Here is an 18,202-nt window from a genome sequence, read left to right as displayed (position 1 = left end):
CCAGCCCCACACCTATGAGCCCCCCCCCAGTCTAGTGGCACATGTGCAGAGTGAGGTATGTGGCTGCATTTGTCAATGGCAGGTGAATGTCCTGTGCCTGTGTGTGTCTGTGTACTCTGCTGCGGTAGCGTCAGTGGCCTGTGGCATGTGACTGCTTAGAGGTGCTGCACATTATCCTGGTGTAGCTTGTGATGCACAGTGTGAGCCTGGATCATTGATTGTGTAGTTGCTCTCATTCCACCTGTGTCCTTTCAATGGCACGTACTGCTTTTGCCCTACCACAGAGGATCATGTCCCTATGACAAAGGTGCAATGCGTTGGATGCATACTATGCCTTGTTGTCAACAGCAGATGTGTTCTAATATGTGTCCCTGTGACATGTGCCAGGTGTATTGATGTAGTGTCACTTGTTCATCCTCACAGGTAGGCGCCTCTGCCAAGGAGCAGATATGGCTGACCGCCGTCAGCGCCGTGAGGAGTGCGGATGGTCGGAAGCGGCGCCTGTCCCAGGTGAGGAAACGCTGGCAGGATATCCGGTGCTGGACGCGGCGGATCGCACGGGTCCTGCTGGGGGACTCACCTGAGAGCCATAAGAACCGCGGGCACCGCTGACTGACCCACATCCACAAGCGTGTGCTGCCGGTGGTATTCCCAGACTTGGAGAGGCGCTTACAGGAGAAGCAGCAGCAGGAAGGGGGTAGGTACATGTGTGCTTGTTGTGTTTCACCAGCATTTGTAAGTGCACAGTTGCATGGATACACTGCCAGGGTTTAAAGGTGCTGTGCAGATCCAGTTACCCACAGTATAGCTGTGCTCTCCTGCCTCCCTTCCCCTCCTTGCAATGTGTTCCCTGGTCTGTGTGTAGTCACTCCTTCACAAGGTAATGTAGGCTGGCGCTTTCTCCACGTGAACTATGCCTGTAGCATCATGTGTGGGGGTGGTGTGTAACAGGTTTTGGGGCCTTGGCTGTGCCCTGTCCAGTTCAGTACTTGTGGGTTCCATGTCAGTTGGCACTGATGCTGAGTCCAGACATGGGAGTTAGTCTCTCAAGTGTCATGCCTTACAGCACGCATGTCCTATGTTGTGGCCTGTGACATGATGTGCATGAGTGTGCGATACGCATAGTGCAGGGATGGTGGCGTGTGTTGCAGTCATTCCCATTCAGGACCATGGAGTTGTGTTGCCACTACTGTCCCCTGGGGCATATTTTCCTAGGTGTCATGTGTGTCATCACAAAACGTGGACACTCTCAGTGTCTACAGCATAGGTTGTGCTCTGTGCCATTGTCCCCTGGCACCATGTATATTGACGTGAAATGTAGTACAAGTGTCCACTGTACGGCCTGACCTGATTTTCCTTGTTCATAGTCACAGTGGCCAGTGCCTGTGTGTCTTGTGACAATCATCTGATGATGGCCATTTGTACATGATTATGTGGACAGGCGCACCTTGGGTATTTGGCGTCAAATCTTGCATTTATGCATCCCCTGTGTATTTCACCCAGACTAAGAGATGTAAGTGCCACCTGTGTCTCAACAAATTGTCTCATGTAGGGGGTGGTTGGTGCGGGCCAAGCCTACATGTCAAAACCAGAATTCTCCTTGCTAGGTCTGGCCAGTGTGTGATGTTTGTCTGGACATACACTCAAGGTGCAGTGAGCCAGTCATGTTGGGCATGTTTTCAGTTTTACCTATGCAGCATGTGCCTCAAGCTCATGGATTTGGTCCCTCCTCATCCCTATTGTCGGCAACGCTGTGTGGTGCAGATGCAGTGCTGGATTGTCCCCAGGGCCTGGCTCCTATGTCAAACTCCATTTCATGTCATTTGCTATTGTGTCATGCTCTCCTTGGATTTTCTGTGGCATGGTGGGTCAACCAACTGTGTGTTGCATGCCCTTCATCTGTACCTTGTTTTGTAGATGTTACTGATCTTTCTTTGCAGGCTATGCACTGTGACCTATGTAGATTGGACTCATGTGACATATGTATACAGGTGTGTGATTAATTCCTGTCTGTTCACCTTGCCCACAGCATCTTCGGGGGACACGGAGGGAGACATGAGCACAGACGGAGCGGAGGGACCGAGCACCAGTGCCAGCATTGACATCGTGGCTGGCACATTGAGTGGTACAGAGGCGGAGGAGAGTGAGGCCGAGGAACTGTCCACTGGCACCACCGAATATGAAGCCGACGGGTCCGAGGATGATCTCTCCGAGTGGGCGGAGGCTGCACCAGCAGCTGACAGCGGAACAACATCGCACCACGCCCCCTCCATTGCCATCAGCCGCCTCCCACTTGCTCGTGTCCCTTTCCAACGTCCACGGTCACCATATGTCTCCTTCCTGCCAGGCACCGCACCCCCTGCCCCTGTCTCCACTGCTGCCGCCAATGCCGAGTCTGTGGACATCCAGCGGCAGTTGCAGGTTGGTCAGGCTGCGATCCTTAATGTCCTCCATGGCCACAGCCAAGTGCTGCACAACATGGAGGCATACTTGGAGGGCATTTTTTCATCGCAGGCTGACCAACGCCAGTTGCTGAGGTTCATCGACTCGACACTGACTGCAGCAGTGGGTCTCCTGCAGCGCTACGTCCCACCCCCTACCCCTGCCCCATCCACACTTCCCACTCCCATGCCTGTCCCTTGTACACCCAGATGTACGCATGCACACACCACAATAGACACAGGCACCACACCAGCAGGGAAGGTCATACGCACACCTCCTGGCACGCACACACAGGGTGAGGTAGGCACACCCACTGGGTTGGGGGGCAAACGTAAGACACGCAGCCAGAGTGGGAGTCCACATTCCACCCAATCCACTCCCTCCAAATCCTCTCCCCTCAGCTCTCCTGGCCACATATCAGGCAAGGACTCCTTCATGGCCGCTCTGTCCCTGAGCCCCACTGTGACACCACCCCGCAAGCGGTCAAGGGAGTCCCCAGTCAGGGTGGTTGAGTCCCCCCCCCTGTCCACACCCTCACCCAGTGGCGCTGCGACCCATCCCTCCACCCCCCCTTTGCGTTCTATGGGCACTGCTGGGAGTATTAGGCACACACCCCTCCTGTCTCTGGGCACTGCTGGGAGTGATAGGCACACACCCCTCCTGTCTCTGGGCACTGCTGGGAGTGATAGGCACACATCCCTCCTGTGTCCGGGCACTGCTGGGAGTGATAGGCACACACCCCTCCTGTCTCTGGGCACTGCTGGGAGTGATTGGCACACACCCCTCCTGTCTCTGGGCACTGCTGGGAGGACTCTGCACCCACCGCTCCTGTCTCTGGGCACTGCTGGGAGGACTCTGCACACACCCCTCCTGTCTCTGGGCACTGCTGGGAGTGTTAGGCACACACCCCTCCTGTCTCTGGGCACTGCTGGGAGGACTCTGCACCCACCCCTCCTGTCTCTGGGCACTGCTGGGAGTGATAGGCACACACCCCTCCTGTCTCTGGGCACTGCTGGGAGGACTCTGCACCCACCCCTCCTGTCTCTGGGCACTGCTGGGAGGACTCTGCACACACCCCTCCTGTCTCTGGGCACTGCTGGGAGTGATAGGCACACACCCCTCCTGTCTCTGGGCACTGCTGGGAGGACTCTGCACCCACCCCTCCTGTCTCTGGGCACTGCTGGGAGTGATAGGCACACACCCCTCCTGTCTCTGGGCACTGCTGGGAGTGATAGGCACACACCCCTCCTGTCTCTGGGCACTGCTGGGAGGACTCTGCACCCACCCCTCCTGTCTCTGGGCACTGCTGGGAGGACTCTGCACACACCCCTCCTGTGTCTGGGCACCGCTGGGAGGACTCTGCACCCACCCCTCCTGTCTCTGGGCACTGCTGGGAGGACTCTGCACACACCCCTCCTGTGTCTGGGCACTGCTGGGAGGACTCTGCACCCACCCCTCCTGTCTCTGGGCACTGCTGGGAGGACTCTGCACCCACCCCTCCTGTCTCTGGGCACTGCTGGGAGGACTCTGCACACACCCCTCCTGTCTCTGGGCACTGCTGGGAGGACTCTGCACACACCCCCTCCTGTCTCTGGGCACTGCTGGGAGTGATAGGCACACACCCCTCCTGTCTCTGGGCACTGCTGGGAGGACTCTGCACCCACCCCTCATGTCTCTGGGCACTGCTGGGAGTGATAGGCACACACCCCTCCTGTCTCTGGGCACTGCTGGGAGGACTCTGCACCCACCCCTCCTGTCTCTGGGCACTGCTGGGAGTGATAGGCACACACCCCTGCTGTCTCTGGGCACTGCTGGGAGTGATAGGCACACACCCCTCCTGTCTCTGGGCACTGCTGGGAGGACTCTGCACCCACCCCTCCTGTCTCTGGGCACTGCTGGGAGTGATAGGCACACACCCCTCCTGTCTCTGGGCACTGCTGGGAGTGATAGGCACACACCCCTCCTGTCTCTGGGCACTGCTGGGAGGACTCTGCACCAACCCCTCCTGTCTCTGGGCACTGCTGGGAGTGATAGGCACACACCCCTCCTGTCTCTGGGCACTGCTGGGAGTGATAGGCACACACCCCTCCTGTCTCTGGGCACTGCTGGGAGGACTCTGCACACACCCCTCCTATTTAACAATATGTACGCTTAGAACATACACGTGTGTGGGTTTGCTCCATGCATACGAGGTGGGGGTACGGGTCGTACTTACACTGTTGGGGTGGGGGTACGCTCCATACGTCCGCGGGTGAGGGTACGGGTCGTACTTACACTGTTGGGGTGGGGGTGCGCTCCATACGTCTGCGGGTGAGGGTACGGGTCGTACTTACACTGTTGGGGTGGGGGTACGCACCATACGTCCGCGGGTGAGGGTACGGGTCGTACTTACACTGTTGGGGTGGGGGTACGCACCATACGTCCGCGGGTGAGGGTACGGGTCGTACTTACACTGTTGGGGTGGGGGTATGCTCCATATGTCCGCGGGTGAGGGTACGTGTCGTACTTACACTGTTGGGGTGGGGGTACGCACCATACGTCCGCGGGTGAGGGTACGGGTCGTACTTACACTGTTGGGGTGGGGTTACGCACCATACGTCCGCGGGTGAGGGTACGGGTCGTACTTACACTGTTGGGGTGGGGGTACGCACCATACGTCCGCAGGTGAGGGTACGGGTCGTACTTACACTGTTGGGGTGGGGGTACGCACCATACGTCCACGGGTGAGGGTACGGGTCGTACTTACACTGTTGGGGTGGGGGTACGCTCCATGCATAGGGGGGGTGGGGGTAGGGTCCGTACATATCCGTCCCCACGCTATGTGATGCTTGTGCGGGCCATACCCAGGCCTTTGCCACGTGGGTACAGCCTTCCCGCCATTGTTGGGGTGACGTAGGTGTGGGCGGGGTACGACTCGTACCCACGCTCTTAAGGCGTGGGTACGGGACGTACCTGTATTGTTGTGTTGCCGGTTCGCGTCGTCCAGCACTTCCGTTGTGGCGGACGCTGGCTTTGCTGGACACGCCCCCACCCCCTCGTAGTGACCAGGGCCTGGGGGTCAGGTATGTCCAGGGCATGTGTGCTGTGTGACTTTGGTGGGGGTTTTGTGGCCTGCCCCTGGTCCTGCCCCCCCTCTCCCCCCTCCCTTTGTTGTTCTGACCTTCTGCGGCGTCTGCGTCCGAACCTGTAGAGGAGGTCGACTGCTATGAGGGCCGGGATGACACATAGGTTCGGGTCCATGTCTGTCCGTCGCGTGCAGGTACTCCTTGTTTGCGTCATCCTGATTTCCCGGCAGTTTTTGGCAGTCGGAAAATATTCACCGTGCGGGATGACGTCGGTGCGAATCGTAATTCCTGGTTCGTGAATGGCAGGCTGCGTGCGTCCCGACGTCACGTCGGCGCTTTCCCGGATCGCATTTGTATGTTTATTTTCGTCGGTCGGGGTTTTGTACGATTCGTACGGAAATGGAGTTTACGTGCGAATCGTAATTCCATGTTTGTAAGTTTTAACGACCGGGTACGCGTCGGACGGAGAATATGCTCCGTCCGACGGTTCGTACCCGGTTTTTACAGGATCGTGATCGGCACCTTGGTCTTTCACCTGAAATTACCTTAAACTTTGTGATTTCATCCTCAAATTTTTCTGTAATTACAGGTTCTACATTGTCTTCAACATTTTGTTCTACTAATGTGTCAGTTTCTTCACTCTCTTGCTGAGGCCCAAAGTAACAAAACTCAATATCCTCACAGACCTGCTTCACATCTGAAACTGACCCACGTAAAAGAGCACTGTTCAACTCACTTAACTTTAGTGCTGGACTTTTTGCATAATACAACCTTCCCACTAACTTCCGCATTTGAGTATGATGTACTGCCAGCATTCTGAAATGGTGAAAAACACTTTCACAAACTTTCCTAGAAAGACAAGCCAGAGAATGACCTTGCAAACCAGTATGTTTTCTCACTCTGCAAGGGTCTAGTCCTTGCAACAGCTTAATCTTTTGTTTTACACTTTTTTTAGTATAGACTCGTAAAAAACTACATAATTTTTCAATAGATTCCTGTCGTACACCACAAACACTACTACAATCCCAAGTCTACGCAGGGTTTTTAGCACGTCTCCCTAAAACTTCATCAGCTATCACTTGTTCTGCATTTCTCTCAACCATTTTCTCTTTCTCCATTGGACAACCATCACTAACCTCATAACCACTACCACTGGTGTCAACTGCATACAATAATGTTTTACTTAGTGAATAACTCTCTTCATTAAAAAAGGCTCTGAACTAGAACTGTGTTTCCATTCTCCCAAAAAAACATCACAATTTTTTTTTTTATTAATAACTCTTTTCCTCCTACTTTTGGCCTTCATTACATATATTGGTTTATCTAGTGATCGAATTCTGTTTAACAGTAAAATAAACAGTTTCCTTTTTACTTCAAAAGCCTTTTCCACAATGCTTTCAATATGCTTCTTCTTTTTATAAAATTAAGCTCTCTTTTTATATTTATTCACATCTTGCAGCAAATTATGCACTACTCTCTCGTAACATATTTTTTTGCATAATTCCTTATACTGATTTTGTCTTCTTTTACCATACTTTATCTCCTTTGACTAAACATTTGCTTTTTTACTTTTCCTCTTATTTTGATTTTTTTTCTTACGTAAAAAATGTTCTGAAGTTGAAGCATTCTCTACATTCTGTTTGCTCCTACAAACATTTTTAATAAATTGCTTTGTGATCTTACCAGAATTCTTTTTCCTTTTAGCCACATTATCTTGTTCATTCAATACTTGTGGTTGATGTTTCTTCAAATAATCCTCCTGTCTCTGTTCTTTTCTTTTTCTTTTTTTTCTGGCATAATTTCTCGTTTTTAACGTTGAAAAACAGTATCTGCAAAAAAGAATCACAAATAAATGTATATTAATACCTTTCAAATTTACAGTATTCCATTACTGTACAAACACATTTTATATAAAAACCGACTAAGAAACTATAGCCCTGAACCACAAGTGTGACGATAATTAAAACACTACATACATAGTGCATACTACTTTGAAGCAGTTCATGCCCTAAAGCCTACATCACTAAAAGACTACATGCTAAGTGACTGAATGATTACACTACTAAAAGGAGACACACTGAGTGAGTCCCAGGGTGTTTGCTAGAAGTATATGAATACTAACTGGGGAATTGAAGGTGCGAAAGACAACTGTGTAGCTGATTAAAGAACTGAATGCATACTGGATAGGCATTTAAAGCAGTCCATGTGCTAAGGCCCGGCTCACTGCATGAGTACTTGGGTACTGACTGAATGATTAGACTACAGCAAGGAGACTGCCTGGATGAATTTATAAGTGGTAGGCTTTTCGCACAGGGAATGGATTAGTACTTGGTACTGAATGGGTCACTAGAAGAGTGCAAAGGGAGTGACAGGATGTTTGCTGGACTATATGGATACTGACTAGGGAATTGAAAGTGTAAAAGACAAGTCTGTAGGTGGTTAGAAGACTGCATGCATAGTGCATAGGGGTTTGAAGCAGTCCATGTGCTAAGGCTGAATGATTAGAGTACTGCAAAGAAAGTGTCTTGCTGAATTTGTAACTGTTTGGGTTTTGGCACAGTGAATGGATTACTACATGGTGCTGAATGGGTCACTAGAAGACTGCAAAGGGACTGACAGGGTGTTTCCTAGAAGTGTATGGATACTGACAAGGGAATTGAAGGTGTGAAAACAACTGTGTAGGTGGTTAGAGAACTACATGCATACTGCATAGACATTTGAAGCAGTCTATTTGGTAATGAATGGTTCACAACATAAGTACTTAGACACTGACTAAATCATCAGACTACTTCTAGGACAGTGCCTGGGTAACATTTTTAAATTTTCAGCTCTGCTGCAGTGAAGACAATACTACATGGTACTGCACTTTAGTGTCAACTCATGACTCATTTTATCAATGCATAAGCAAACACTGGCTTCTAATGCTACTAAAACTTGACAACATGACAGGTTTTATAACAGTTATCTGTCAGCAAATACACGATGTTACCAAACGCTTCTCTCACAGTGGTTCCCAAATGCACACAGACTCACAGTGTGATTCTAGACAAGCACCACTATCCCTAGGAGTTTACCAAAACTCATTCACTACACTGGAAGTGGTAAGGGAACTGCACACATTCTACATATTTCACGACTACACTTTACTGTCAATACCTAACTCATTTAATGAAAGCATAAGTCATAACTGTCTTCTAATGCTACTAAAACTTCACAACATGGCAGGTTTTAAAACAGTTATCTATCAGCAAATACACGATGTTACCAAACGCTTCTCTCACAGTGGTTCCCAAATGTACACAGACTAACAGTGTGATTTTAGACAAGCACCGCTATCCCTAGGAGTTTACCATAACTCATTCACTACACTGGAAGTGATAAGGGAACTGCACACAATCTACATATTTCACAACTACACTTTACTGTCAATACCTAACTCATTTAATAAAAGCATAGGCCATAACTGTCTTCTAATGCTACTAAAACTTGACAACATGACAGGATTTAAAATAGTTATCTGTCAGCAAATAAACAATGTTACCATATGCTTCTCTCACATTGGTTCCCAAATGCACACAGACTCACAGTGTGAATCTAGACAACAACCACTATCCCTATGAGTTTACCAAACCTTATTTACTACTATGGAAGTGGTAAGAGAACTGCACACAATGTGCATATTTCAAAAGTGCACTTTTGTATCATTGCCTGACTCATTTAATCAACGCATAAGCAAACACTGGCTTCTCATGCTACTAAAACTTGACAACATGACAGGTTTTAAAAGAGTTATCGGTCAGCAAATACAAGATATTACTAAATGCTTCTCTCACAGTGGTTCCCAAATGCACACAGGCTCTCTGTGTGATTCTAGACAAACAACACTATCCCTTGCACTATAACAAAACACATTTCTTCATCTACAAGGAGTACTACATTTCACAAATTCATAAACAATGACTGGTTTCTAATTCTACCAAAATATAAAAACTGCATAGTTATCTGTCTACAAACACATGAAAAAAACAAATCCTTATCACAAAATGGTTTCTACATGCACACACACTGTCAAAAAGATTGTAGAGAAAAAAAAGTACTCCCTACACTTTAGCAGAAGAAATACATTAGTCCGATTAAAATAAAAATAGTCTACATACATCCCTCACAATTAAATAACTCACCTTTCAAGATGTTTTGTAGATTAAGAAGTATATCAGTCACACACCAGATATCAGTCACACACCAGATTTTCTTATACAGAGGTGCCGATCACGATCCGGTAAAAATTTTCCCCGTACGACTCGTATCCGGTCTTTTTACCGTACGAATCGTACAAGTGCCGTACAAACTGCCAATTACGATTCGAATGGGAAAAAGACCATACGAATCGCATTCGGAATAATTCCCCACACGTCCTCGTGTCGGAAAATGTGTCCGACACGTCCTCGGACGATTTACCGTACAAATGTGAAAAGTGAAGTCCGACCGCGGAATCACGATCCATCCCGTGCGTCCGATGTTACAACCGTATGGAAAAAACACCGTCCGCACCGAACTCCCATAGCAACCATGGAGACATGTGCCCGCATACGCGCCCAACACTCCCCCCAGCCTCAGTACGTTCGAGACGTACCCCCAGTGTATGTACACCCCCACCCGTGTATGTACACCCGTGTACGTGTCGTACCCCCCCGTGTACGTTCTTGTCGTACCCCCCCGTATTTACACCCATGTACGTTTGTGTCGTCCCCCCGGGTATGGACAGCCGTGTACGTGTCGTACCCCCCTGTGTATGTACACCCGTGTATGTGTCGTACCCCCCCGTGTATGTACACCCGTGTACGTGTCCTACCCCCCGTGTATGTACACCCGTGTACGTGTCGTACCCCCCGTGTATGTACACCCGTGTACGTGTCCTACCCCCCTGTATGTACACCCGTGTACGTGTCCTACCCCCGTGTATGTACACCCGTGTACGTGTCGTACCCCCCGGGTATGTATACCCGTGTACGTGTCCTACCCCCGTGTATGTACACCCATGTACATGTCGTACCCCCCAGGTATGTATACCCGTGTACGTGTCGTACCCCCCCTGTATGTACACCCGTGTACGTGTCCTACCCCCGTGTATGTACACCCGTGTACGTGTCGTACCCCCGTGTATGTACACCCGTGTACGTGTCGTACCCCCCCTGTATGTACACCCGTGTATGTGTCGTACCCCCGTGTATGTACACCCGTGTACGTGTCGTACCCCCCTGTATGTACACCCGTGTACGTGTCGTACCCCCCGTGTATGTACACCCGTGTACGTGTCGTACCCCCGTGTATGTACACCCGTGTACGTGTCGTACCCCCGTGTATGTACACCCGTGTACGTGTCGTACCCCCCGTGTATGTACACCCATGTACATGTCGTACCCCCCATGTATGTACACCCGTGTACGTGTCGTACCCCCCGTGTATGTACACCCGTGTACGTGTCGTACCCCCCGTGTATGTACACCCGTGTACGTGACGTACCCCCCGTGTATGTACACCCGTGTACGTGTCCTACCCCCCGTGTATGTACACCCGTGTACGTGTCGTACCCCCCGTGTATGTACACCCGTGTACGTGTCCTACCCCCCTCTACGTTCGTGTCGTACCCCCGTGTATCTACACCCGTATACGTGTCCTACCCCCGTGTATGTACACCCGTGTACGTGTCATACCCCCGTGTATGTACACCCGTGTACGTGTCGTACCCCCCGTGTATGTACACCCGTGTACGTGTCGTACCCCCCATGTATGTACACCCGTGTACGTGTCCTACCCCCCCTCTACGTTCGTGTCGTACCCCCGTGTATCTACACCCGTATATGTTAGAGTCGTACCCCCACCCGCGTATGCATGGAGCGTACCCCCACCACAACATTCTAAGTACGGAGCGCACCCCAGGCCCCAACATCACAACCGCATGTACGAGTCGTACCAAGCCACACACAAGGACAGCACTGTACAACAAAATGGCCCATGTACACACCGTACACACGCAAAAAACGCACGTACACAACCAGGACAAACCAAAACGACACAAGAAAACACCATCCGAATGGCACAAAGCCACAAAACATGTCTAACAACCACTAAAACAACACATTCACTGACCTGCAACTGCCAAAAACAAACAGAGGCCCAAAACACAACCACTCCTTATAACACGCCCACCCAAAGTTCAAACACAGCCACTCCCACCAATGGACCAATAAAAAGGGCCCACACACACAAACCATGAGCCTTTGCAACAGACTCACTGCTGCCAGACCCCACAGACAACCTACAGCACCGTACTAGAACCTTTACCACACCTTACACTTACACACCTTCACACAAACACCTTCACAAACACCCCCTCATCACATTCACACACACACCTGCACAACCACACCCACACACCCACAACCATCCACACACCCCCCCACCATCCACACCTACACCCCTCACCATGCCCACTAACAAGAATCCAAAGTTCACTAGCCGAGAGTTGGAGGTCCTTGTCGATGAAATCCTCAGAGTCGAGCCACACCTTTTTGGAACATTGGTCAGACAGACCAGCATTTCAGCTAAAACAGCCATGTGGCAGACCATCGTCGATGCTGTGAATGCTGTTGCGGACACCAGAAGAAACAAGCAGGAATGCCAAGCCAGGTGGTACGATCTGCGGAGGAGGGTCCAAGCCAAGATGACGGATGAACACATCCAGGCCAACGTCACTGGAGGAGGGCCGTCCTGCAGACCCGTACACTACCATCCCTGGGAGGAGAGGGTGATGGCCATACTGCCGGTGGAGGCAGTGGACGGATTAGAAGGACTCCGAGACCCGGGTGAGTACCCAAACAACTCACCTCACATGGGGGGAACGTCATCCACAACCAAACTCACAAACAGGCACGCAACCACCCCAAGCTATCGCATGACTCAACCACACTCCATGAACACGCACATGCCACTGGCGCCACCATGCCTCATGCACCCAGCTGGACAATGTCAAGTCACAGGCCACAGAAGACACCAACACATGACACGGTAAGCCGGATGGCGGGAGGGTGGGCCCCAAAAATCACATAGTGCAACTCAGAAGCAGACAACAATGCCCCCTGCCCATATGGCCTAGGTCACAGCCAGACAAACAGTGTGTCCCAACACAGGAATGACTTGCCAGCAAATGGCGGACGCCTTGCATCAACACATGGGGGTGACGGCACGTTCTTGCACATGACAGCAGCTAATGAACAGCCAACACTGTGAAAGAGTGCCAGCACACACCACCACAGCAGCAGCGCAGACACAGACACTACACCCAATGGGTGCCTGGAGATCAGAAACAAACTCACATCAACAATCCAAGGGACATTCAAAGATCTGCCAACAGTGTGTGCACAGTAAGCTGGGCTGAGGTGACAGAGGGTGACACCCAGAGGGAGGGAGAGGGGGACAGAGAGGGAGCGAGACACAGGGAGGCGGACAGAGGGAGGAGGCTGACACACAGAGGGAGGGAGAGGGGGACAGAGAGGGAGGGAGACACAGGAAGACGGACAGAGGGAGGAGGCCGACACACAGAGGGAGGGAGAGGGGGACAGAGAGGGAGGGAGACACAGGGAGGCGGACAGAGGGAGGAGGCCGACACACAGAGGGAGGGAGAGGGGGACAGAGAGGGAGGGAGACACAGGGAGACGGACAGAGGGAGGAGGCCGACACACAGAGGGAGGGAGAGGGGGACAGAGAGGAAGGGAGACACCGGACGACGGACAGAGGGAGGAGGCTGACACACAGAGGGAGGGAGAGGGGGACAGAGAGGGAGGGAGACACAGGAAGACGGACAGAGGGAGGAGGCTGACACACAGAGGGAGGGAGAGGGGGACAGAGAAGGAGGGAGACACAGGGAGACGGACAGAGGGAGGAGGCCGACACACAGAGGGAGGGAGAGGGGGGACAGAGAGGGAGGGAGACACAGGGAGACGGACAGAGGGAGGAGGCCGACACACAGAGGGAGGGAGAGGGGGACAGAGAGGGAGGGAGACACAGGAAGACGGACAGAGGGAGGAGGCTGACACACAGAGGGAGGGAGAGGGGGACAGAGAGGGAGGGAGACACAGGGAGAGCAAATCAGCCTTGTGGTGTGTGGGAATGTCTGCTCGTCAGCAGGTGGACTGCGTGCATGTAGACAAGGGTGGCCAGTGCCAGCACCCCCCCTCTCCTCCATGGCAAAACACAGGGCCATGTCACAACCTTTGCACGAGCACAACGACAGCTACCTGCATCATATAAGTGTGTGGAACAACTTCATGTGCCCACGTACAGTGCTACACGGAAGGTGCCAATGCACAGCTCGCCACACCTGCCCACTCCACTGCTGACTGCAGTCACACTTGACGCAGCAAGTAAGACTGTGCCACACATAGGTAAAGTCGCCAAAGCTGTGCCCAAGGGACATACCCATGCACAAGTGCACTGTGAGTGGAATGCAAGACATATCCAAAATCCCAGAGGAAATGTTCCAACTTTGAAACTAATGAAACATGGATGTTGCATGGAACAAAATTAACATTGTCTCTCTCACACACAGGTCAACGTCGTCGATCACCCCCAACACTGGGGGGGAAGACTCACAGGACCCGGCTCGGCGGGATGACGGAGCCACCGGCAGCGACGACTCTCACCACTCTGTGGACGAACCCGACCCCGACCAACCTGGCCCCTCTGGTGTCCAATGACCTGCAGCACCTGCGTCAGGTACAACTGGGCCAACCACCACCCCCACTCCTGCCACATCCCAGGAGACACCCAGGATCCCTGCCCCACTACCACAATGCAGCCAGGCTGGCCAGGAGGGACACGGTGTCCCGGGCACCCAGGAGGAGGCAGGCAACAACGCAAATGCCACCCCTCAGGGGTCCCGGAGACCCGATGTGCCCACAAGGGCAGGCCAGGCGCAAGTGGGCAGGGGTGGTGGGAGTGGAGGACGGCGGAGGCGCGAGCCTGACCGGTTGGCTGGGAAACCGGTATATTCCCATGTCCGAAACATCCTGGACACATACCGGCAGGACACCACGGGCATGGCCCAGGTTGTGTCCACCCTCAACGATATGAAGGGGACCCTCAATGAGATCAAGACCCAGCAGGCCCAGCAACATGCGGAGCAACATGCCTGTCTACTGCAACACCAACGGAGGATGGAGGACAGACAGGCTGAGCTCGTGACGGTGTTCACGGGAATTCACAGTACAGTCCGTCGGATGGCCGACAACATGGGCAACCCTCCCTGTGCCAGAAGGCGTAGAACATCACCACCCACAGGGAGAGATGAGGAGGAGGAGGAGACATCCGATGGAGCATCCCAAACATCGTCACGGCCTGCTTCTGAGGGTCCCCGCAGGAGGGCGGGTCGTCTACGGAAAAGACCGTGAGGGTCGGCGCAACAGCACCATCTCCCAGGACACCTGGCCTGGCACCTGGCCCACTGGAGCAGCAGCAGCACAGCATCAAAAGACATTCTCTGCCACATGGACTTGCTGGTCACTGTCTGACCAATGTTGACAAAGACTGTGGCATGGACTCTTAGGATTTCAAATGGCAAGGACACCAACTCCCCTAGTGAACTTTGGATTCCACACACCCGGAAAGCCCCTCATGTCAAACCCACCCCCCCCACCCCAACCAAAAATAAAAAAGTCACACCATAAAGAGAAGATGCCTACTGATTGCATTATTACCTTACATGTGTCTTGTAAAGTCTAACTATGCCTGAGTTCTCATTTGACTGCAACCACCCACACCCTGGGGCCTGAGTCTGGCACAGGACACACATGGGTCACATTGTATTAGGCAAGACAGACATGGAGCACCATACACACCCGTGATGGTCCCAACCAGCTGAGGGGGTGGCCGCACAACCGTGCCGACAGACATATTGAGTACAGCGACAGCCATGCGCAGAGGTCAGGGATCATGTGGAGTGTCCTGGGGGGCACCCAGGTATGTGTAGACAGGTGGCAGAACCATGTCCTGCAAGCTTGAGTCAGGTGGATGAAGAGAATGGTGGCCTGGCCAACGTTGGATGCATGGGGATGGCACATGTCACAATACCCACACAGTCATGGACATCATGCACTATACACGGTCTAATCCCACACAAACAGCTTGCATCTTGCTACTCTACACATAGACACATAGCCACTATCACGGAAAACCATGCCAGACATGCCGGATGCACCGTGGCAACACACCAGCATTGACAGAGAAGAGGCACCTTGGAGGCATAGGGACACCTTTATTAGTCATGTATTTGGGATTGCAGAGGCAAGTCGGAGTACACATGAACGGGTCATGTGGAGTAACATGTGGGTCCAACACTGGCACCCCCCTTCTGCACCACAAATGCGTGATATCCATGGAACTGGCACACAAGTGTCGGCTAACAGCTAAACACCCCCTGCTGCTCACGGAGAGACTGCCATACACCATTGATCCGCTGATGTGGAAGTCCCACAGCATGTCAAGCCAATGCAAACCGTATGTGTCCGAGGGCAGTGTTACACACATTGATGCCATCATCACATTCCACAATCCCATCACTGATGACTGTCAACAAGTCTGACCATCTATTCAGGTGTACCCATCTGCATGTCATGTGTACCATGGTGATGCAACATGTCTGCAGAGGAAACAAACATCGACAGGGGCAGTGTGCATACATCGTGAACTACTGCCACACCCAATACACCCCTGATGCATCCCTTACCCTAAGGAGACTTCCAAACTTGTCCGTGCGTGTAACGCTGAGTCAGCACACGATGACGTGTCCATGAGGAATAGCAGTGCCACAACAATGCAAGCAGCAGACGGCATGCGCAAGTACCTGGGGAAGAGAGACACACAAGAAGTCAGCCACAAAAAGCACAGCCACTTGCATGTGCATGTACTCGACACATGTATGGATGACAACTTGCTAGGTCACAATTATGACTGGGGAAATACACCCATCACTGGCACCATCACTCCAGTGACACATCCACACACACCTCTGACTCACGTGCCATACATGCAGATGGAGACACACATCGCAACACATGCTACACGGGGACCAATGCGTGCACACTCAGACACTGGTACTCACCACTAAGCAAAGAAGTCGCGTATGAGCCGAGTCCGGATGTCCTCTTGCGGCTCCACATCCTCCACATCACTAGCCCCATTGCCAAGCCCTTCGTCCTCCACGGGTGGATGGTCCTGGTCATCTTGATCCAGGATGAGTGGCACAGCTTTCTCAACTGCCATGTTGTGCAGCATGCAGCAGACCATGAAGATTTTGCAGACCTTCGCCCGGGCATATGGGAGGGCGCCACCGGTCTTGTGGAGGCATCGGAATCGGCTCTTCAGGAGGCCAAACGTCCTCTCTATCACTCGCCTTGTCCGGCCATGGGCGGTGTTGTAGTGGAGCTGGGCCGGCGGGATGGGGTTTCGGAGAGGTGTGATCAGCCATGGCATGTTGGGATAGCCAGCGTCCCCTACATGGAAAGCACATGGACATAAGTAGGACAGGAGAAGCGGTCGTGCTGGAAGTCTACGCAAAATACAGGACAGACAGAGTGTACCCATCAACAACACATGCTCGTTCGTTGCGCAGCTGCGTCATCATTTCAGGCACCCTGCTACGCCTCATGATGTAGGCATCGTGTGCTGATCCTGGAAAACGAGCACAGACATGTGAAATCACCATGTTGGACAGACACACCACAAGGGCATTGATGGAGTGGTAGTGCTTGCGATTCCGGTACGCTACCTCCTGTGCCTGTGGTGGTACCAAAGCCACATGTGTCCCATCTATGGACCCAATGACATGGGGCATCCCTCCCAGGGCATAGAATGCACGCTTGACCCCCGTCAACATTTCAGGGGTTGGAAAATGGATGAAGTCATCCAGGTGAATCAACATGGCCTATAAGAAATCATGCAGCACACGGCAGAACATGCTCTGGGACATGCCACCAACATGAGCAATGGTATTTTGAAAGGTACCCGTGGCTTGAAAATGTAGGGCTGCCATTACCTTCAGCTTGGGTGTCAGTGCCGTAGGATACCTGTGCAGCGGTTGCAGGTGTGGTGCCAGTCTCGCCGTCAACTCCAGAATCAACCGTTGGGGGAAGCGGTAGCACCGGATACAGTCATTCTCCCGCATGGCAGCCAAGTCCGGAATTGGTCGGGGAAGAGGCGGCGCTCTGCAGTAATTTTGAAGTGACAAGGAAGAGTGAGTGCACCACAACAACAATTTCTTTGTACTGAGCACATGTTAATCTGTCTATACACATATGCTACATACGGAGTCAGGTATGTGCCACATGCCCTGGATACGTATGGCTGCCAGGTGACACTCCTACCAAGACCCAGCTACACACGGAGATTGTGAACCTCCACATGCCATGGCAAGGGATTAGCTGTGTCCCAGTGCAAGTGAACAGCCAGACGCAACACAGGAGTGACATACATCCACACATCAGCAGAAGTAGGATGTCGATTTCAGAGACTGGTAGCGGAACACTAGAGCCACAGGTCACATGACATTACACTAGGACAGCCCACACACCTTGCCATTAAGGTGTACATGTGATGACTCACCACACATTCATAGAGAGGATGCAGACATGTCCTTGTTA

Source organism: Triturus cristatus, chromosome 1_1 (assembly GCF_964204655.1).
Source record: "Triturus cristatus chromosome 1_1, aTriCri1.1, whole genome shotgun sequence".
In the NCBI taxonomy this organism is placed as follows: domain Eukaryota; kingdom Metazoa; phylum Chordata; class Amphibia; order Caudata; family Salamandridae; genus Triturus; species Triturus cristatus.
The sequence above is the reverse complement of the archived record's forward strand: the minus strand, read 5'-3'. Positions refer to the sequence as shown.